Here is a 22,425-nt window from a genome sequence, read left to right as displayed (position 1 = left end):
TTGTGCTGTGTTTTTCAGCTCCCTGAAGTCATTTATGTTCTTCTCTAAGCTGATTATTCTAGATAGCATTTCATCTAACCTTTTTTCAAGGTTTTTAGCTTCTTTGCATTAGGTTAGAACATGTTCCTTTATCTCAGAGAAGTTTGTTATTACACATCTTCTGAAGCCTGCTTCTGTCAATTCATCAAATTCATTCTCTATCCGGTTTTGTTCCCTTGTTGGTTAGGAGTTGTGATCCTTTGGAGGAGGAGAGTCATTCTGGTCTGTGGCGATTTCATTTTTTGTGTGTTTTTTTCTTCCAAACTTTGTGAATTTTTCTACGTTTGGTCTTTGAAGTTCGTGACTTTTGGATGGGATCTCTGAGTGCACATGCCTTCTGTTGATGTTGAAGCTACTTCTTTCTCTCTCTCTTTTTTTTTTTTTTTTTTCAGTTTTTCTTCTAACAGACCTCTCTGCTATAGAACTACTGGAGGTCCACTGGAGACTGTGTTTGCCTGGGAATCACCTGTGGGGCTGCAGAACAGCAAAGATTGCTGCCTGTTCTTTCCTCTGGTAGCTTCATCCCAGAAGGGTACCCACCAGATATCAGCCAGAGCTCTCCTCTATGAGGTATCTTTTTGGTTATATGGGGGTCAGTGAGTCACTTGAGGAGTCAGTCTCTCCCTTATCTGAGCTCAAGTGTTGGGCTGGGAGCTTCATTGCTCCGTTGAGAGCTGCTGGGCAGGGACGTTTAAGTCTGCTGCAGCAGAACTCACAGTTACCCGTTTCCCAGGTGCTCTGTTCCTGGAAGGTGATGTTTTATTTATAAGTCTCTGATGTGCTGCTGCCTTTTTGTGTCAGAGGTGTCCTGCTCAGCAAGGAGGGAGCCTAGTCGCAATCTGCCTGTAGAGGCACTGCTGAGCTGCTGTGGGCTCAGTCCAGATGCTGTGTAAACTTTGTTTGTGTTTACACAGGTAAGGTTAGAACTGCCTTGGCATCGGCGGATGCCCTTTCCCCCACTGAGCTCCATCATCCCGGGTTGAGCTCAAACTGTTCTGCTGACTGCAAAACTGTCATGCCAGTGGGCTTCAGTTGGCTGGTCTTTGTTGTGGGACACCTGCCACTCAAGGCCACTTGGCTCCCTGCCTTCAGCTCCCCTTTTTTTCTGGGGAGTGGGAGGCTCTGTCTTGCAGGTGTTCCAGGTGCCAGCCAAAACGGCCACTGAGATTTGTGCTTAAAACTCATGGCACTGGCTGAAGTGGCCTCTCAGATTCGTGCTGGTCAGCCACAGCGCTTGTTGGCCCAGCTAAAATCTCCTGGTACGGGATATAAAGACCATGGGACAAGCGCATTATCTGAACTGAAGTGCAGGAGTGGCTTTAGAAGTTCCCCAATGGCCTCTGTTGGGTAGGAAGGACATCCTCCAGCCAGTTGCACTTCCCAGGTGAGTCAGTGCTCCACCCTGCCTCACTTTGCCCTCTTTAGGCTATGCCCACTGTGCAAGCAGTTCCATTGAGGTGAACCTGGTACCTCGGTTGGAAATGCCGAGGTCACTTGCCTTCTGCATTGTTCTCACTGGGAACTGTGCTCCAGAGCAGTTCCTATTCTGCCATCTTGGCAGAAGTATGGAAGCTTCTAAAGAAGCTTTAAGTGCTATAAATATAGATTAAATGAATGAATGATAGATAAGCAAAAGAATTCGAGAAAGAAGGCAGAAGGAAAAAGGAAGAAGAGACAGAAGAAAATGGAGGAGACCAGTGTGGGGGGGGGGAGGAGAAGAGAGAGAACTAATGGCTGTCATAATTTTATTTTAAAAACATTATCTACAATAATTAGTATCACCCAATAGAAAAGTGTTATTTAAGGGGAACACTCAACCCATCAGCAATGAAAAGCAGCTAGTTCACTGAAATTGATATTCCATATCATCAACTAAGTCAAATATATTTTATTAATAATATTTGATTGATGAGAGAAGTAGCTTTTCTGTTTCGATTTTGGAGAGATAATCAAAACAAATGCCAGTGTTTACTATCCTTTCAAGCCATGTCCTCATGTGTTTTAATTTTAGTTGGATAAGGGAAAAATGACTGTGGATAGTGACATTCCTCATTACTGTGACAACAGTCTCTCAAAGTTTTCACAGCACAATAATATAGTTTTACAGACCCATTTATCAAATACTTTCACCCGAAATTGAGAAAATATTTAAGGAGAATGAAACCAACTGGTGATTGGTTTCTATTCTCATCATTTTTTAAGAATTTTTTTTAAATTTTACTTTAAGTGCATAGTATATCTGGCATTTCTCCCCAAGTTATCCTTCCGCACCCTCCACTTCCTCACCACCCTCCACTGTCCCTCTCCTAACCCCCACAACTGCCCCCAGTGTGTGATGCTTTTCTCCCTGAGTTCACGTGTTCTCATTGTTCCACACCCACCTATGAGTGAGAACATGTGGTGTTTGGCTTTCTGTTCTTGTGTCATTTTCCTGAGAATGATGGTTTCCAGATTCATCCAAGTTACTCATCGTTTTTTATGGCTGCTTACTATTCCATGGTGTATATGTACCACATTTTCTTTGTCCAGTCTATCATTGATGGGCATTTGGGTTGGTTCCAGGTCTTTGCTATTGTACACAGAACTGCAATGAACATATGTGTGCATGTGTCTTTACAGTAGAACAATTTATAGTTCTTTAGGTATATACCCAATAATGGGATTGCTGGGTAAAATGGAATTTCTATTTCTAGATCCTTGAGAAATCGCCAGACTGCCTTCAACAATGGTTGAACTAATTTACACTCCACTCCCCCAACTGTGTAAGACTGTTCCTATTTGTCCACATTCTCTCCAGTATCTGTTGTCTCTAGATTTTTTTGATGATCGTCATTCTAAATGGCATGAGATGATATCTCAATGTGGTTTTGGTTTGCATTTCTGAAATGACCACTGATGATGAGCATTTTTTCATGTTTCTTGGCCTCATATATGTCTTCTTTTGAAAAGTGTCTGCTCATATCCTTTTCCCACTTTTACATGGGGTTGTTTGCTTTTTTTCTTGTACATCTATTTTAGTTCCTTGTAGATTCTGGATATTAGCCCTTTGTCAGATGGGTAGATAACAAACATTTTTTCCCATTCTCTTGGTTGCTGATTCACTCTAATGGTGATCCTTTTGCTGTACAGAAGCTGTGGAGGTTAATTAGATCACATTTGTCTATCTTGGCTTTTATTGCTATTGCTTTTGGTGTTTTAGTTAGGAAGTCCATGCCTATGCCTATGTCCTGTATGGTTTTGCCTACATTTTCTTCTAGAGTTTTTATGGTGTTAGGTTTTATGTTTAAATATTTGATCCATCTGGAGTTAATTTCAGTGTAAGGTGACAGGTAGGGGTCCAGTTTCTGCTTTCAGCATATTGCTAGCGAGTTTTCCGGACACAATTTATTAAATGTGGAGTCCTTTCCTCATTGGTTGTTTTGCCAGGTTTGTCAAAGATCAGATGGTTGTAGATGTGTGGTGTTTCTTCTGGGGTCTCTATTTTGTTCCATTGGTCTATGTCTCTGTTTTGGTACCAGTACCATGCTGTTTTGATACCAGTACCATGCTGTTTTGATTACGATAGCCTTGTAGTATAGTTTGAAGTCTGGCAATGTGATGTCCCTGGCTTTGTTCTTTCTGCTTAGAATTGTCTTGGCTATGTGGGATCTCTTGTGATTCTATATGAAGTAGAACGTGTTTTTTTTTTTTTTTCAGTTCTGTGAAGAAGTTCATTGGTAGCTTGATGGGGATAGCATGGAATCTATAATTACTTTGGGCAGTATGGCCATTTTCATGATACTGATTCTTCCTAACCCTGAGCATGGAATATTTCTCCATCTGTTTGTGTCCTCTGTTATTTTGTTGAGCAGTGGTTTGTAGGTCTCCTTGAAGAGGTCCTTTACATCCTTTGTTAGTTGTATTCCTTGGTATTTTATTCTCTTTGTAGCAGTTGTGAATGGGAGTTTACTCATGATTTGGCTCTCTGTTTGTCTGTTGGTATATAGGAAGGCCTGTGACTTCTACACAATTATTTTGTATCCTGAGACTTTGCTGAAGTTGCTTATCAGTTTCAGAAGGTTTTGGACTGAGATGATGGTCTTCTAAATATACAATCATGTCATCTGCAAATAGAGACACTATGACTTCCTTATTTCATAATCGATTACCCTGTATTTCTATGTCTTGGCTGATTGCTCTGGCTAGAATATCCAATAATATGTTGAATAGGAGTGGTGAGAGAGGGCATCCTTGTCCAGTGCCTGATTTCAAAGGAATTCTTCCAGCTTTTGCTCGTTCATTATGATATTGAACTGAACAAGCTGTAGGCTTGTCATACATAGATTTTATCATTTTATGCTAAATTCTGCCAGTACCTAGTTTATTGAGAGTTTTTACCATGAAGCGCTGTTGAATTTTATCAAAGACCTTCTCTGCATCTATTGAGATAATCATGTGATTTTTGACTTTGGTTCCTTTATGTGATGGACTACATTTATGGATTTGCATATGTTCAAACAGCCTTGCATTCCTAGGGTGAAGCCTACTTCGTCGTGACAGATAAGCTTCTAGATGTGCTGTTGCAGTCAGTTTGCCAGTATTTTATTGAAGATTTTTTCATCGATATTCATCATGGAGATTGGGCTGAAGTTTTCTTTTTTAGTTGAGTCTCTGCCCGGTTTTGGTATCAGGATGATGTTGGTCTCACAAAATGAATTAGGGAGGATTCTCTCTCTTCGTATTGATTGATAGTTTCAGAAGGAATGAAACCAGCTTCTTTTTGTATTTCTGGTAGAATTCATCTGTGAACCCTCTGGACCTGGACTTTGGTTGGTTGGTAGGCTATTGATTCCTGCCTCTACTTCAGCCCTTGTTATTGATCTACTCAGGGTTTCAACTTCCTCCTGGTTTCGTCTTGGTAAAGTACAAATGTCGAGGAATTTATTCATTTCATCCAGGTTTACTGGTTTATATGCATAAAGTTATTTGTAGTAATCTCTGATTGTAGTTTGTATTTCTGTGGAGTCAGTGGTCATATCCCCTTTATCGTTTTTTATTGCATCTATTTCATTCTTCTCCCTTTTCTTTTTTATTAATCTGGCTAGGGCACTGTCTATTTGTTGATCTCTTCAAAAAATCTGCTCCTGGATTTATTGATTTTATGAAGGGCTTTTTGTGTCTCTGTCTCCTTCAGTTCTGTTCTGCTCTTACTTAATTTTTGTCTTCTGCTAGCTTTTGAGATTTTTTTGACCTTTCTCTTCTAGCTCTTTTAATTTTTACAATAGAGTGTCAATTTTAGATCTTTCCTTGCTTCTCTAGTTGGCATTTATTACTATAAATTGCCTTCTTGACACTGCTTTAAAAGTGTCCCGGAGATTCTGGCACGTTGTGTCTTTGTTCTCATTTGTTTCAAAGAACATCTTTATTTCTGCCTTCATTTCATTGTTTATCCAGTCGACATTCAGGAGCCAGTTGTTCTATTTTCATGAAGTTCTGCAGTTCTGAGTTAGTTTCTTAATTCTGAGTTCTAATTTGATTGCATATGGTCTGAGAGACGGTTAAGATTTCATTTGTTTTGCATTTACTTAGGAGTGATTTATTTCAAATTATGTGGTCAGTTTTAGAGTAGGTGCTGTGTGGTGCTGATCAGAATGTATATTCTATGGATTTGGGTTGGATATTTCTGTAGATGTCTATTAGGTCTGCTTGGTCCAGATCTGAGTTCATGTCCTGGGCGTCCTTCTTAATTTTCTGTCTCAATGATATGTCTAACAGTGACAATGGAGTGTTAAAGTATCCCATTATTATTATGTGGGAGTCTAAGTCTCTTTGTAAGTCATTAAGGACTTGCATTATGTTCCTCGGTGCTACCCTGGTGCTCCTGTATTGAGTGCATAAATATTTAGGATCGTTAGCTCTTCTTGTTGCATTGATCCTTTTACCTTTATGTAATGCCCTTCATTGTGTCTTTTGATCTTTGTTGTTTTAAAGTCCATTTTATCAGAGACTAGGATTGCAGCTCCTGCTTTTTATTTGCTCTCAATTTGCTTGACACGTCTTTCTGCATCCCTTTATTTTTAGCCTACATGTGTCCTTGCACAAGTGATGGGTTTCCTGAATACAGCACAGTGATGGATTTTGACATTTTATGCAATCAGATGGTCTATGTCTTTTAATTGGGTCATTTAGTCCACTTACATTTAAGGACAATTTTGTTATGTGTGAATTGGATACTGCCATTTTGACGCTAGCAGGCTGTTTTGTCCTTTAGTTGACACATTGTCTTCATTGTGTCGATGGTCTTTACCATTTGGTACATTTTTGGAGTGGCTGTTACTGATTGTTCCTTTCCTTGATTAGTGCTCCTTTCAGAAGCTCTCGTAAGGCAGGCCTGGTGGTGAGAAAATCTCTCAGTAATTGCTTGGCCATAAAGGATTTTCTTTCTCCTTAGAATGTGAAGCTTAGTTTGGTTGGATATTAAATTCTAGGTTGACAGTTCTTTTCTCTAAGGATGTTGAATATTGGCCCCCACTCTCTTCTGGCTTGTAGGGTTTGTGTGGAGAGATCTGCTGTGAGTCTGGTGGGCTTCCCTTTGAGGGTAACCCGACTTTCTCTTTTGCTGCCCTCAGCATTTTTTCCTTCATTTTGACCCTGGTGAATCTGACGATTATGTGTCTTGGGGTTGCTCTTCTTGAGGTATATCTTTGTGGTGTTCTCCATACTTCCTGGACTTGAATAGTGGCCTGCCTTGCTGGGTTGGGGAAGTTCTCCTGGATAATATCCTGAAGAGTGTTTTCCAACTTGCATTCATTCTTTCTGTACATTGAGGTACGCCTATCAAACGTAGATTAGGTCTTTTCACATAATCCCATATTTCTTGGAGGCTTTGTTCGTTTCTTTTCACTCTTTCCTCTCTATTCTTGCCTTCTTATTTTACTTCATTGCATTGATTTTCAATCTCTGATATTTTTTATTCTACTTGGTCAGTTCTGCTTTTGAAATTTGTGTATGCTTCATGAAGTTGTTGTGGTGTGTTTTTCAGCTCTATCAAGTCGTTTCTATTCTTCTCTAATCTATTTATTCTAATCAGTATATCATCTAACCTTTTTTCTAGGTTCTTAGTTTCTTTGCATTGGGTTAGCACATGTTCTTTTAGCTCTGAGAAGTTTGTTATTACCCACCTTCTGAAGCCTATTTCTGTCAGTTCATCAGATTCATTCTCCATCTATCTTTGATCCTTAGCTGGTGAGGAGTTATGATCCCTTGGATGAGAAGAAGTCTTCTGGTTTTTGGTGTTTTCTTCCTTTTTGCGCTGGTTTCTTCCCATCTTAGTGGCTTTATCTACCTGTGGTCTTTGTACTTGGTGACTTTCAGGTGGGGTCTCTAAATGGATGCCCTTTTTATTGATGTTGAAGCTATTTCTTTCCACTTAGTTTTCCTACTAACAGTCAGGCCCCTCTGCTGCAGGATCACTGGAGGTGCTCTCAAGATCCCACTCACCTGGAGATCACCCGTGGGGCTGCAGAACAGCAAAGGTTGCTGCCGGCTTCTGCCTCCGCTATCCTCATACCAGAATGGTATCCACCAGATGTTGGCCTGAGCTTTCCTTTATGAGGTGTCTTTTTGTGTATATGGGGCTCAGAGAATTGCTTGAGGAGACATTCTGTCCCTTATAAGAGCTCAAGTGCTGTGCTGGGATTTCTGCTGTTTCGTGCAGAGCTGCTGGGCTAGTACCTTTAACTCTGCTGCAGCTGAACTCATAACCTGCTATTTTCCCAGGTGCTCTGTCCTAGGAAGGTCAGCCTTATTTATAAGTTCCTGCCATGCTGCTGCCTTTTTTCATAGATGCCCTGCCTGGCACAAAGTAGTCTGCATTGGTAGTGGCAGACTTCCTTGGTATTGGGGGATGCCCTTCCCCCCACGAAGTTGGGCCATCCCAGTTTCAGCTACGCTTGTTGTGAAACTCTTAATCCAGAGTGTTTCAGATTTCTTGTCTCGTGGGTGTGGTACCCGTCAAGCCAGATCACATCACCTGGTTTCCTGTCTCAGCCCCCTCCCTTTCAGTTGAATGGACAGCTCTGTCTCCCAGGCATTCCAGGCACCAGTTGAAATGGCCACCCAAACTCTTGTGAATTTCTTTGTCCTGATGCATCCCTGGCTGAAACTGCTGAAATGAAAACTCATGGTGCTTTTATGCTCAGGAATCTCCTTGTCTGTTGGCAGTGAAAACTTCTTTGGAAATGTAGTGAGCACTCACTCTCTGCACTGTTCTTGCTGGGAACTACATTCTGAAGATGTTCCTATTCAGCCATCTTGGATCTTCCTGAATCTTATGATTTCTAAGAAAAACTCTGTAAGTCGTATCTTATTTATTATTAATATTTTGAATTAAAAGCTTCTTTTGTATTATACGTTTACACCACAGACGTAATGGTGATTTTCTGGAGGATCACTAGAACTAGCATCAGACAACATAGGGAAAATTCTTCACAATATACTATATACATCTGTGTGTATTACACACATGTACATATAAATACACACACACACACACACATATATATATATATACACACCTATATACATACACAAACACACAAACACACACACACACACGTTTATTTTGAAACAGAGTCTCACACAGTCTGTCGCCCAGGTTGGAGTGCAATGGCATGATCTCAGCTCACAGCAACCTCCACCTCCTGGTTCACATGATTCTCCTACCTAAACCTTTTGAGTAGCTGGGATTACAGGTGCACACCAGCATTCCTGGTTAATTTTTTTATTTTTAGTAGAGATGAAGTTTCCCTATGCTGGCCACACTGGTCTCGAACTTCTGACCTCGTGATCCATGCACCTCAGCAGCTAGGATTATAGGTGTGAGCCACTGCGCCCAGGCACATGTAGAAGTGCAGTACTACATACAACACTGAACATTACATGCTGCTTGGATTACAGGTGTGAGCCACAGTATCCAGCTGCATATATTTTTTTATTTCTCTTTTTAAGAATCCTGATCTTAAATGAGTTCACAGTTGGATGTAGAAGCGCAATGCTTAGATGCAGATGTGTACATATAGGATACAAAACTTAGATTTAAGTTATGAATAAATGTAATTCTTATAACTGACTATAACAGTATTAGAAAAGTCATATATTGATAAAACCTTCTTCAGAAAAAGGAACTTAAAAACTTAGAGGAACTGCTTCTGTCCAAATATATGCATAGCTAAGGCTCTTACAATGGTGTGGTTTATAGGATAGATATCAGAGTGTAAATCCAATTTTAAAAACGTAGTCAAATGTATTAATCTTATATTTTATGCCTAGGATTATTTTGTAATTCAGAGAAAGGCTTTTCCAATTCTGAACTTCTTTAAAATCCTCTAGTGATTTATTTTTCGTGGTGTTTAAATCAATATTGAAATTTTCTGGAATTTACACTCTATTAGGTTTGAAGTTTTGTTCAACTTTTTTTCAGTTACATATTCACCATGGGAATTCTTTCATTATACAAATATACATCTTATGCTTTAAATTCAGAGGAAATTATGATATGTTATTCTATTGTGTGCTAACTAAAATGTTGCTTTGTTGACTTAGAGTTCTCTTAGCCATAAGAAAGAAAAAGATCTCTTGCATGAAAATAGCATGTTCTGGGAAAAAATTGCCATGCTTAGACTGGAACTAGACAAAATTCAACAGCAGAACCTGCTAAGGGAAAAAAATTTTTTTGGAGGACATTGAAAGTGTGAAAGAAAAGAATGCTAATATTCAAAAGGCTATAAAATTGGATAAGGAAGAATGAACAAAGACAGTATTTAAAGACAGTGGACAGCTTAGCATTTTGACAACGAAGAATAAAATGGTCAGTTCTGAATTGGAGAATGTGAGACACAACTAGGAAACACTGGAAATGGAAATTCAATCATGTCATTGTAGACTGGCTACTGATCTACATGACTGTGACCAAAGCCAGATAGCAGAAAGAGACTTATTTCCAGAGAACAAAACCTCAACAGGTTTATTTACAAGAGACAATGAATTCTCATACATCTAACCTGAAAGAGAACAGCAAGATTCTTTCTGAACAACTGTAATGCTTATTGTAAAAATTAACAGCCTAAAAATTCAGCTCCATCACACAAGGTAAACTGTGAAAGAAAAGACAGGACAGGCTGCCATCTTTCCTGTTGGAGGAACTTAATTATTCCAGCCTGTGGGCATTGGAGAGTACAAACCGACCAGGGGCAGAAGAGTTCCCGCAGCACAGCACAGCTGCTTTACCAAATCATGGCCAGACTGCTTCTGTTAGCAGGCTCCTGATCCTTCTTACTGAACAGGACCTCCCACCTGGTGCTTACAGCTACCCTCACAGGTGTTCCCTGGCCTATGGAGATTTGAAACATTCCTTAGACAGAGCTCCCACAGAGAAAGGCAGGCCACCATCTTTGCTGTTTGGATGACTAGGTTCTGGCCTTAGGGCTTTGTAGAACCCAAGCTGACCAGGGGTGTAAGTGGTAGCTCAGCACAGCAGAGCCACCTTGCAAAAACATGGCCAGACCCTTGTTTAAGTCAATCCCCAACCACATTTTTAATCACTGGGTACAGCCTTTCAACCAGGGTCTCTGGCTGCCTTCACTGCTGTTCTCTGGCTGACAGATGTTTCAGGCCTCCTTGAATCAGAGCTTCCAGAGAGAGGACCAGACTGTAATCTTTGTTGTTTGGGCAACTCAGCCATTTCAACCTTGGGACTTCAGAGTGTCTGAGGGAACCAGGGGCTGAAGTGAACCCCCAGCACAGCACAACTGCTCTACAGAAACATGGCCAGACTTTTTTAAAAGCAAGTCTCTGATCTTGTTCCTCCTGACTAGACAAGACTTCTGAACTTGTTTCCAGCCACCTCTCGTAGTTGTGTCCAGATTGGCAACAGGATTGTACCTCAGTGGTACAGAGCTCCCAGAGGAAGAGGCAGGCTATTATCTTTGTCTTTTTGCAGGCTTCGCTAGTGATACCTTGAGTCACTGGAAGATATGAGGCAATTAGGGACTGGAGTGGACCCCCAGTATACCACAGCAGCCTTATGGGAAAGTGGCTGAACCGTTACGTGGGTGCTGGCTTCCATATCTCCTCGATGAGCAGGTCCTCCTGGCTTGGGTCTTTATCCAGGACCCCACTGAAGCCAACAAGCCAGTAGCAACTTGGCAATTTCTTGGACAGAGCTTCACAGATAGACTGAAATCCTCTCTGCCACTGCCTCTGCAGTGGATCTGCCCTTGTTACCTTCAGAATATCAAGAAAGCAAAGACCCTAAGTGCCATATTGATAACTCTAACAAGCTGCAGTTGACCCAAGGAACAAGGCAGTCCATCTCTTGTGGATACCACATACCCCCCACTGCTTATCACTGGACAGGGAACTCTGGCTTGGGCCGATAGAACAGACCCTCTATCCTGTGATGATTACACTAAGTGATAGCTAACTCACATCTCTCTGCGGTAGAGCCCCCAGGAGACAAGCAAAGTGATGGAGCAGGAAGCCAGCTGATGTGAAGCCCAGAGGGCAGGAACAGATATCTCTCTAGGCTCTACTTGGTCTTATGAGACACTTTATCCCAGCACTTTAGGAGTGTGGAGGTCTGATCAGCCATATCTCATGTGAAGATTGCCCAGCAGAGATCAGGTATGTGATTTACCCTATTAATAAAAGGAAACTTGCTCAAAAAAGAAGTCTGGCCACGTTTTTGTAGAGTAGCTGTGCTGTGCTGGGGCCTCACTTTTCAGAGAGTTATCTGAGGCGTGATATCTACTGGGCATTCTTGCACATGAGATGAAGCTGGTCTGACCTCAGCACTCCTTAGTCTGCTTGCCTCTCCCGGGGCCCCAGCCTGGCCACGACTGCCTACAGGGCACTCTCAGCTGCCCACACCTTTGTTTCTGTGCCAGTGGACCATGCCTGAGCAGTGAAGAGATGCAGCAAAGCGGACCCTTCAGGCACGCACCCGTCTCTACATTGCTTCTCCATACTGAAGCTCTTTATACACAAACGTCCTACATCACTTTGCTGGTGTGTGTTTACATGAGGGGATTTTGCTGCACTTGCCCTACCAGCACATGGGAATGTAGCACACACTTCAACCCACACCAACTCCCATTGAAGAAAGAGCCATGGCAGGCAGAAGAACATAATCACAACCTCTGCCAACACCTTCTCCTTGTGCTAATTCTGTGCACAAAAAGGGAATGGTAATATACGTTGAGTGGTCGTTGCTGCTTAGGGGGTCACAGAGATGGCACCCAGACATGCACAGGCCAGCACCCCAACCTGAACCAACACTACCACCAGTGCAACAGCACACACAGCAGGGGTCTTCTGGCCGCCACCAAGCTGTCTTGCCTCCACCACTTCCACCACTGGGCAAATGCCAACAGGGAAGCAGGCAGTTTTGCATCTGCTAACACTCTGCCACAGCTGCCACACTTTGCTGCCTTCAGTACAGTAGACTCCAAACTTTGAGGAGCCAGAGAACAAAGTTGAGACCCAATATAAGTTTCCCAGAGTTAAAGCACACAACCCAGGAATTGAGAGATGAATTTTGCCCCCCTAAAATCCTCCAAAACCAAAGGCAGCTGCCTGATTCTACCTTAAACCACAATCAAACCCTCAAGGTCATCAAATATGATAAAAGAAAAATATCCTGTGCAAAGGTCAGCAACCTCAAAGGTTGAAGGTGAATAAGCTCATAAAGATGAGGAAGAATCTGTGCAAGAACACTGAAACTCAAGAAGTCAGCATGCCTTCTTTCCTCCAGATGATTACATCAACTGTTCAGCCTGTTCAAGTTTTCAGAACTGGCCAGAGGCTGACATGTCTGCAATGATACAAGTAGAATTCAGAATGTGGGTAGAAACAAAGTTCACTGAGTGAAAGAAGTATGTCATCATCCAATGCAAGGAGGCCAAAAATCATTGTAAAACATCGCAGGAGCTAACAGGCAATATATCCAGTATAAACAACATTACTGGTGCTCACTTTGGCAGCACATATATTAAAATTGGAATGATTCAGAGAAGATTAGCATGGCCACTGCTCAAGGAGGACCTAAAAATTCATGAAGCATTCCATATTTGTAGAAAGAATCAATATCTTGAAAATATCCATACTACCCAAAGTAATTTATAGATTCAATGCTGTCCCCCTCAAGCTACCAATGATCTTATTCACAAAACTGGAAAAACCCACCTTAAACTTCATATGGAATCAAAAGAGAGTGTGCATAGCCAAGACAATGCTAAGCAAAAAGAACAAAGCCAGAGGTATCATGCTACCCGATTTCAAACTATAATACAAAGCTACAGTAATCAAAACAGCATGGTACTGGTACTAAAACAGAGAAATAGACCAGTGGAACAGAACAGAGGTCCTGGTGGCAATGGCACACATCCACAACCATCTCATCTTTGACAAACCTGACAAAGACAAGCAATGGGAAAAGGATTTCTTGTTTAATAATTGTTGTTGGGAAAACAGGCTACCAGTGTCCAGAAAGCAGAAACTGGACCTCTTCCTTTCACCTTACAGTAGAATTACCTCCAGATGGATTAAAGATCTAGACATAAGACCTAATGCCATAAAAAAATCTAGACAAAAAATAGGCAAAGCCATTCAGGACATAGGTGTAGGCAAGTACTTCATGACTAAAACACCAAAAGCATTGGCAACAAAAAGGAAAATAGACAAATGGGACCTTATTAAACTCCAGAGCTTATGTACAGCAAAAGAAACCATCATTAGAGTGAACCAGCAACCAGCAGAATGAGAAACAATTTTTGCAATCTACCCATCTGACAAATGGCTGATAGCCATAATCTACAAAGAAATAAAACAGATTTACAAGGAAAAAAACAAAAGTGGACAAAGGATATGAACAGACACTTTTGAAAAGAAGATATATATCACCTCATGCCAGTTAGAATGGTGACCATTAAAAAATCTGGAGACAACAGATACCAGAGAGCATGTGGAGAAATAGGAACACTTTTACACTGTTTCTAGGAGTACAAACTAGTTGAACCATTGTGGAAGGCAGTGTGGCACTTGCTCAAGGGCCTGGAAATAGTAATTCCATTTGACCCAGCAATCCCATTACTGGGTATATACCCAAAGGATTATAAATCATTCTATTATAAAGACACATGCACACGTATGTTCACAGTGGCACTGTTTACAATGGCAAAGACCTGAAAACAACCCAAATGTCCAGAGACGATAGACTGGACAAGGAAAATATGACACACATACACCATGGAATATTATGCAGCCACAAAAAACGATGAGTTTGTGTCCTTTGTAGGGACATGAATCAATCTGGAAACCATCATTCTCAGCAAACTGACAGAAGAAAGAAAATCCAACACTGCATGTTCTCACTCATAGGCAGGTGATGAATAATGATAACACATGGACACAGGGAGGGGTGCATCACACACTGGGGTCTTTTTGGGGGTGGCCAACAGGGGGACACCAGGGGTTGGGGAAGTCAGGGAGGGATTACCTGAAGAGAAATGCCAGATGTATGTGACGGGATGGAGGCAGGAAACCACATTGCCATATGTGTACCTATGCAACAATTCTGCATGATCTGCATGTGTACCCTATAACCTGAAGTACAGCTTTTAAAAAAAGAATAAACTGATGTGATAGAGCTGAAAAGCACACTACATGAATTTTTATAATGCAGCCACATGTAATTGTGTGTGATTGCCTTATAAAAATTTTTGTAATGTGTGTGGGCACCCAAGGGTGCCCTGTAAGCAGGTGTTGCCAGGCTGGGGTCCTGGGAGAGGCAAGCAGACTAAGGAGTGCTGAGGTCAGACCGGCACCATCTCATGTGCAAGACCACCTAGTAGAATAGATCAAGCAAAGGTAAGAGTCTCAGAGCTTGAAAACTGGCTTTCTGAAAGAAAAGAGGCAAGAATGGGGGAAAAGAATAAAAAGGAATGAACAAAACCTTTGAGAAATAAAGTATTATGTAAAAAGGTGAAATATATGCCATATTAATGTACCTGAAAGAGATGACAAAAATGTAACCAAATTGGAAAACATATTTCAGAATATCATTCATCAGAATTTCCCCAACCTAGCACGACAGAACAACATTGAATTCAGGAAATCTAGAGAAGCTCAGATATGCCACAAGAAGAACATCTCTAAGACACATAATCATCAGGTTCTCCAAGATCAAAATGAAATAAAACTTGTCAAAGGCAGCTAGCGAGAAAGACAAGGTCACCTACAAAAGGAATCCCATCAGACTAACAGTGAACTGCTCAGCTGAAACCCCACAAGCCAGAAGAGATATTCAACTACTTAAAGAAAAAAATTTCAACCTGGAATTTCAAGTCCAGCAAAACTAAGTGTCATAAGTGAAGGAGAAATAAGATCATTTTCAGTCAAGCAAATGCTGAGGGAATTCATTACCAGCAGATCTACCTTACAAGAGCTCCTGAAAGTAGAATTTAATATGGAAAGAAAAGATCATCACCAGCCACTACAAAAATGCACTGAATTACACAGACCAGTGATGCTAAAAAAAAACAACCATGTACACAAGTCTGTGAAGTTATCAATTAGGAGCGGGATGACAGGATCAAATACTTACATATCATTGCTAACTTTAAATGTAAATGGGCTAAATGCTCCAATTGAAAGACATAGGGCGACAAGATAGATAAAGAGCCAAGACTCATTTGATTATGCTGTCTTTAAGAGACCCATCTCAAATGAACTCCCATACATAGGCTCAAAATGAATGGAGAAAAATCCTTCAAGTAAATGGGAAACAGAAAAAAGCAGGTGTTGCAATCCTGGTTTCTGACAAAACAGGCTATACGAATAAAGATAAAAAGAGAAGGGCATGGGCCCGGCACGGTGGCTCAAGCCTGTAATTCCAGCACTTCGGGAGGCCGAGGCGGGCGGATCATGAGGTCAAGAGTACAAGCCAATCCTGGCCAACATGGTGAAACCCCATCTCTACTAAAAATACAAAAAAAAAAAAAAAAAAAAAAAAAAAAAAAAAATTAACTGAGCGTGGTGGCATGGTCCTGTAGTCCCAGCTACCTGGGAGGATGAGGCAGGAGAATTGCTTGAACCCAGGACACAGAGGTTGCAGTGAGTTGAGATTGCACCACTGCACTCCAGTCTGGTGCCTGGCAACAGAGCGAGACTCTACCTCAGAAGAAAAAAAAAGAGAGAGAAGGACATTGCCAATGTGGCCCTGACCTTTGATAAATGTCATTATTGCTTGATACCAACCTGGGCTATCCTTATTGTTCAAACCAATAGGATAGATGATTTGCTGAGGTTTGGGAGCTTCTGCCCCCTGGAGAGTCCCGGATCTCCCAAAATTTGGTTCAGAGCTAAGGCTGATTTTGCTTTACAGCTCCTTTTGTGAAGTTTTTCTCATTTCCGGTAAGGAAGACAAGTTGTTCTGCTTCCATGATGGTGGAGAGCAGGCACTTCCTTTCTTGAGTCTCAGCTTGCTTCTGACAGGAAAGGTGAGTGTGAATTTTTTCCTGTTTCTAAGATGGTAGAGAACAGTCATCAGCCTGAGCCTTATTTCCAGGTAAGTGGCTAAATTAGAGATTTGTCTTAAAATTTTTCCTTAATGACCAAAAGTTAAGATTACCAACCACTTAGTTTTAATTTCTCCTTAACATTAAGACACTCAGTAATCATATTTATTGTGCATTTTTTAATTTTGCTTAACTTTTTTAATTTATTTATGTTTGAGATTTTATTTCACTTTTCTTTCATCAAGTATGACCATATCTTTCTGACTTGGTCAAATCCAAGGGAATGTTCCAAATTTTGGGAAGCAAGTCATCTGAATTGGCTAAAACTCTTGTAGCTGCCAAGTATGTATTTTCTAGTTTGTAGAAATTTCTTCTTCTTCTTTTTTTTTTTTAACCTAAGAGTTTCTGTCCACATTAGGCCATCTTTTATCAGCCAAGGCCAAACTGAAGGAGCAGTGGTGACCTTCCAATCCTAAGATTCTGCCCTGTTCCCTACAGCAACCTGAGTTTGGTTCCTAAATCTAATTCTTTCTGGTTTGATATTTGTTACTTTTTAAATATCAGCAGTTTTTCCCAGCTATGATGTGGTAGTAAGAGATTCAAAAGGATTTTCTTTAAGAGCTTTATAATTAAAAGCATATTTCTTTTATTATTATTATCATCAACCCATGATCTACCTTAGGTATTTCTCCTAATGCTATCCCTCCCCTAGGCCCATCCGCAACAGGCCCAGGTGTGTGATATTTTCCTCCCTGTGTCCATGTACTCTCATTGTTCAACTCCCACTTATGAGTAAGAACACGTGGCATTTGGTTTTCCATTCTTGTGTCAGTTTGCTGAGAATGATGGTTTCTAGTTTCATCCATGTCCCTGAGAAGGACATGAACTCATTCTTTTTCATGGCTGTGGGTGTATATGTGTGACATTTTCCTTATCCAGTTTATTATTGATGGGCATCTGGGTTGGTTCCAAGTTTTTGCTGTTGTGAACAGTGCTGCAGTAAACATATGTGTGCATATGTCTTTGTGGTAGAATGATTTATAATCCTGTGGGTATATACCCAGTAGTGGGATTGCTGGGTCCAATGGCATTTCTATTTCTAGATCGTTGAGGAATCACCACACTGTCTTCCACAATGGTTGAACTAATTTACACTCCTACCAACAGTGTAAAATATTTCCTACATCTCTACATCCTCTCCAGCATCTGTTGTTTTCTGACTTTTTTAATTATTGTTTTTCTGAAATGACAAGTGATGATGAGCTTTTCATCATATGTTTGTTAGCTTCATAAATGTCTTCTTTCCAGGAGTGTCTGTTTATATTCTTTGCCTACTTTTTGATGGAGTTGGTTTTTTCTTGTAAATTTAAGTTCTTTGTAGATTCTGTATATTAGTCCTTTGTCAGATGGATAGATTGCAAAAATGTTCTCCCATTCTGTGGGTTGCCCATTCACTCCGATGATAGTTGTGTTTTGTTTCATTTTAGTTTTCTGTGCAGAAGCTTTTTAGTTTAGTTTAATTCTGTGCAGAAGCATTTGTCAATTTTGACATTTGTTGCCATTGCTTTTGGTGTTTTAGTCATAAAGTCTTTGCCTATGCCTATGTTCTGAATGGTATTGCCTAGGTTTTTTTCTAGGGTTTTTATAATTTTAGGTCTTCACTTTTAGTCTTTTATCCATCTTGTGTTAATTTTTGTATAAGGTGTAAGTAAGGGGTCCAGTTTCAGTTTTCTGTATATGGCTACCCAGGTTTCCCAACACCTTTTATTAAATAGGTAATCCATTCCCGATGGTATTTTTGGTCTAGTTTGTCAAAGTTCAGATGGTTGTAGATGTGTGGCATTATTTTTGAGGGCTCTGTCCCATTCCATTGCTCTATATATCTGTGTTGGTTCCAGTACCATGCTGTTTTGGTTACTTTAGGCTGGTAGTATAGTTTGAAGTCAGGTAGCATGATGTCTCCAGTGTTGTTCTTTTTGATTGGCTATGCGGGCTCTTTTTTCATCCCAGATGAAATTAAAGGTAGTTTTTGGCAATTCTGTGAAGAAATTGTAAATGGTAGCTTGATAGGAATAGCATTGAATCTATAAATTAGTTTGAACCATGGGGCCATTTTTATAATATTGATTTTTTGTATCCATGAGCATGGATTTTTAAAATGTGTTTGTGATGTCTCATATTTCTTTGAGCAAAGGTCTCCTTTAAGAAGAACTTTGAGTACGGACCCAGGAAGGACAAGGCAGCTGTCTTGGTTCTCCGTGAGTCCATGCTTAACATTGAACTTATATTCCTTTAAATATCAGTTGTTTCTCCAATTTAAGTTCATAGTAGTTGTAACTGATGGGTTGTCATAGGTAACTTGACTTATACCATGGAGTTCATTCAAATTGCATATATAAACAGTTTCAGTATTGGCTGATTTAGAATGACAGTCTGACAAAATGTTTTCTTGGTATTCAATTAAGTTTTCTTCTACTTGGGTAGGAGTTTAAAAAACAAGTAAGACTTTTCATTAAAATTCCAGGAAATCTTACACAGTCCTTAAAGTATTTGGGATAATTTGACAAAGGATGTGATTCTAAAGTTTCCAGAAATCTGTATTCAAGAGCTCTTTTTCGTGGTCTTTTCATTATTTCAGGAACCTCCTAAAAGACACCATATTCTAGGACATTTTGTGCTTGTGAAGTTTTCAGAAACTGCATCAGTATTAAGCAGTTAAGTGTGGAAATGATGTTAAATAGTTATAGTTACATGATTGACAAGAAAGTTTGTTCATTTCTGTGGTCTACAATTTATCATGGAAACAATATAATTGATAGCACATATTTTGGCATATTAGAATTTTAGGAATTTCATACAATTTTCAAACATATATTAACATTGCCTAGAATACAATCCGAAGAAAGTCAAATATTTCTTATTTTGACAGTGCTCCTCATGTAACAACATGTCAAATAATTCCATATACTTCTCTTTTGGATTTTTCAGTGCCCTCTTGTGCATTCCAAATTAAGAAGTCAAAAAGACTTAATTTTGAAGATAAAATTGGATTTGGGGAAGTGTATCAAATATATTAATATTCATATAAATATACTAAAGGCCTAAAACATTTGATATAAAATGAAATGCCAGGTCACAGTAAGTCATTCATTTAGCCAAAATGGTAACTCAAAAAATGTTTAAATGCAAAAGCCTTTACTCATTGATAGAAGACTCAGCTTTTCAAGCAATGTGTGTCTTTCCCTTCTTTTTCCTGTAATTTGAGGAGAGACAGAAATCTTTTTTATTCTTTAATATTATGTTAAAATCATATTCAAGAAAGAAAGCCAAATTTCACTCCTCCATTAGTGTACTGTTAATGTCAACTCAAATTTTTAATAAAACCTTAAAGATGAATTCATCCAGTCTTCATCAGTTTGACTATAAGTTGAAATTCTTATAAGCTTTTGATAACATTTTACAAATTTGTATTAAAGCAAAATTAGTACTCTAAGAAAACCCTGTTGTGTTTTTATTCCAATGTTCAATTTATGGAAAAACTGAACAATACTCCTTTAAATTTAGCCAGTGTGTTCACACGGTGTTTCTTTTACAAGACGACTAGTTCACAAACCTTCCACAACTTGCTCAAACCTTTAGCTTCATTCTATTTAAGTCAAAACAATTTTTAACCTTCTGAATGAAGCAAAAATTTGCATTCTAATGCCTTATAATGTTTTACTGAAAGCACATTTCACTTTTTCCACAAAGCTTCCATGTAAAACTTTTTTCAGTAGTCTCAATTATATGTTACAATGTTAGCTCTTAGCAATTTTTTTTTTTTGGTGAAACACCTGTCAGGTAAGTTATTTTAATTTTGTACTAGGTATGGAGCCTAGGACACCAGACACAAGTGCATATAAAGTCTGACTTTTTCAAGCATAGCCAGGGAGCACGGCTAACTCCACATGTTCCCAGACCTTACCTAGAATCTAGTGACTCCAAAGCAGGTAAGTTGAACGAATTTTAAAAGTCAAAAAAAGCAGTTTATTACTTTAAATCATTTTACAAACCTAATATCTGACCTGCCTAATTTAGAGCTAATGTCTTTATTTTACCAATAAACTTTAAAACTGTCTTTATTTCTCAAATATTACTAAAGTCATGTGAAGTAAAAGGTATTAGAGTTTTTATTTTTCTGAAAAAATTAATTTGATTTAAGCATTCATTATTTTAAAGGCAATTAGAGAGTTTTTTTATTTATAAACATCACCCACAACACCTAAAAATACATCCAGTATTAGATGTATTTTTACATAGATCCAGTAGCTGTTGCTCTTACTGTCCCCACCTGATAGATCCAGTAGCTGTTGCTCTTACTGTCCCCACCTGATGTCCATTTATCACTGTTGCTGACAGCGATAAATGTGTGGAATAGTTGGGGCTGACAAACATTTCACTGTGATATTCTTTTTTAGGTCAAATGAAATTTAAAGAAAATTTTATTGAAACTAAAACAAGCAGTGTTTTCAAATTTTTGCAATAAATGATAAGCAAACAGAAGTACGAGTTACTATATTGTTAAGAGGAGGCAACAAGAAGTACATGCCTATTTCTAATTGACCAGGCACAGACCACAAGAGGCAACATGGACAAGTGTTTGAGTAGTGACTTCTTAAAAGAAACTTTTCCCTGAAAGCCACCTGGAGGGCACTGCTACTCAGAGGAAAAGAGCTTGTGAGGAGTGGACTATTATGTGGGTAGAGGTTGAGCAGAGAAGTCACAAATAACACATAAAATTATTACAGTGTGAAAATATCTGGAAAATGACAATGAATATTACTTCTCTCTTAGATTTCTTAGATTGCTGTACTTCTTATAGACACTTTTTTTTTTTTTTTTTTTTTTTTTTTTTTTTTTTTTTTTGAGATGGAGTCTCGCTCTGTCACCCAGGCTGGAGTGCAGTGGCACGATCTCGGCTCACTGCCTCTGCCTTTCACGTTCAAGCAGTTCTCCTGCCATTGCTTCCCAAGTAGCTGGGGCTGCAGTCATGCACCACCACATTCAGCTAATTTTTTTGTATTTTTAGTAGAGACTGGGTTTCACCATGTTGGTCAGGTTGGTCCTGAATTCCTGATCTGAAATAATCCACCCGCCTCGGCCTCCCAGTGTGCTGGAATTACAGGCATGAGCCATCACGCCCACCCTGAACACTTCTTCAGTATTATGTAGTAACACTGTGTGCGTGTGTGTGTGTTGTGTATCTGTAAACATTAGAACTCATGGGTTAGTCTAGATAAAAATTGAGAAGTTATATATCCGTCCCTCCATCGACTCTGTCACCCAAAAGAATCAGTTTACATTTTTGGGGAGAAGAAGAAACTTGGGTTTGGAGGCATGTTTCTTTTTAAATCTGGCGATTTTAACATGATAATTATTTGACTTTTGGTATGCTACTCAACTTCTTTATATTTTACTATTCTCACAATAAGAAAATGATAAATAATACCTTTGTAGAGTGTGCTTCAGAATTAAATAAGGTAATGTTTTTGGAGTTCCTGGCACTCGATATGTGACCAATAAAAAGTAGCTATTGCTATCAATTTTATCATTAATCATTATCTTTATTATTATCATTATTTATTAAGTAACCAATATGAAGAAGGAGTTATAAGAGATATGAGAAAATAATAATGAATTATTTTCTTATATTAAGTTGTTCAGGCAGAAACCTCTGTTTTCTAACTAATAGCTGATAATAGATCTGAACTACAGAGTTCTTATGGATGACTCCCTTATAAGTAATGTTGAGTTTAGACTGCTATTTATATACAAAAATTTTAGAACAAATGCT

General features: G+C 39.4%; 1 non-coding gene across 1 annotated transcript; it reads left to right on the top strand.

Moving 5' to 3' along the window:
* Positions 1-13,042: 13,042 nt before the first annotated feature.
* Positions 13,043-13,149, top strand: LOC141582346 (U6 spliceosomal RNA). The gene has a single exon (XR_012515213.1). It is a non-coding gene; the product is annotated as a U6 spliceosomal RNA (small nuclear RNA).
* Positions 13,150-22,425: the final 9,276 nt, after the last annotated feature.

This window comes from Saimiri boliviensis, chromosome 19 (genome assembly GCF_048565385.1).
Source record: "Saimiri boliviensis isolate mSaiBol1 chromosome 19, mSaiBol1.pri, whole genome shotgun sequence".
NCBI lineage: Eukaryota > Metazoa > Chordata > Mammalia > Primates > Cebidae > Saimiri > Saimiri boliviensis.
Note: the sequence above shows the minus strand (reverse complement) of the source record. Positions and strands in the feature narration are given on the sequence as shown.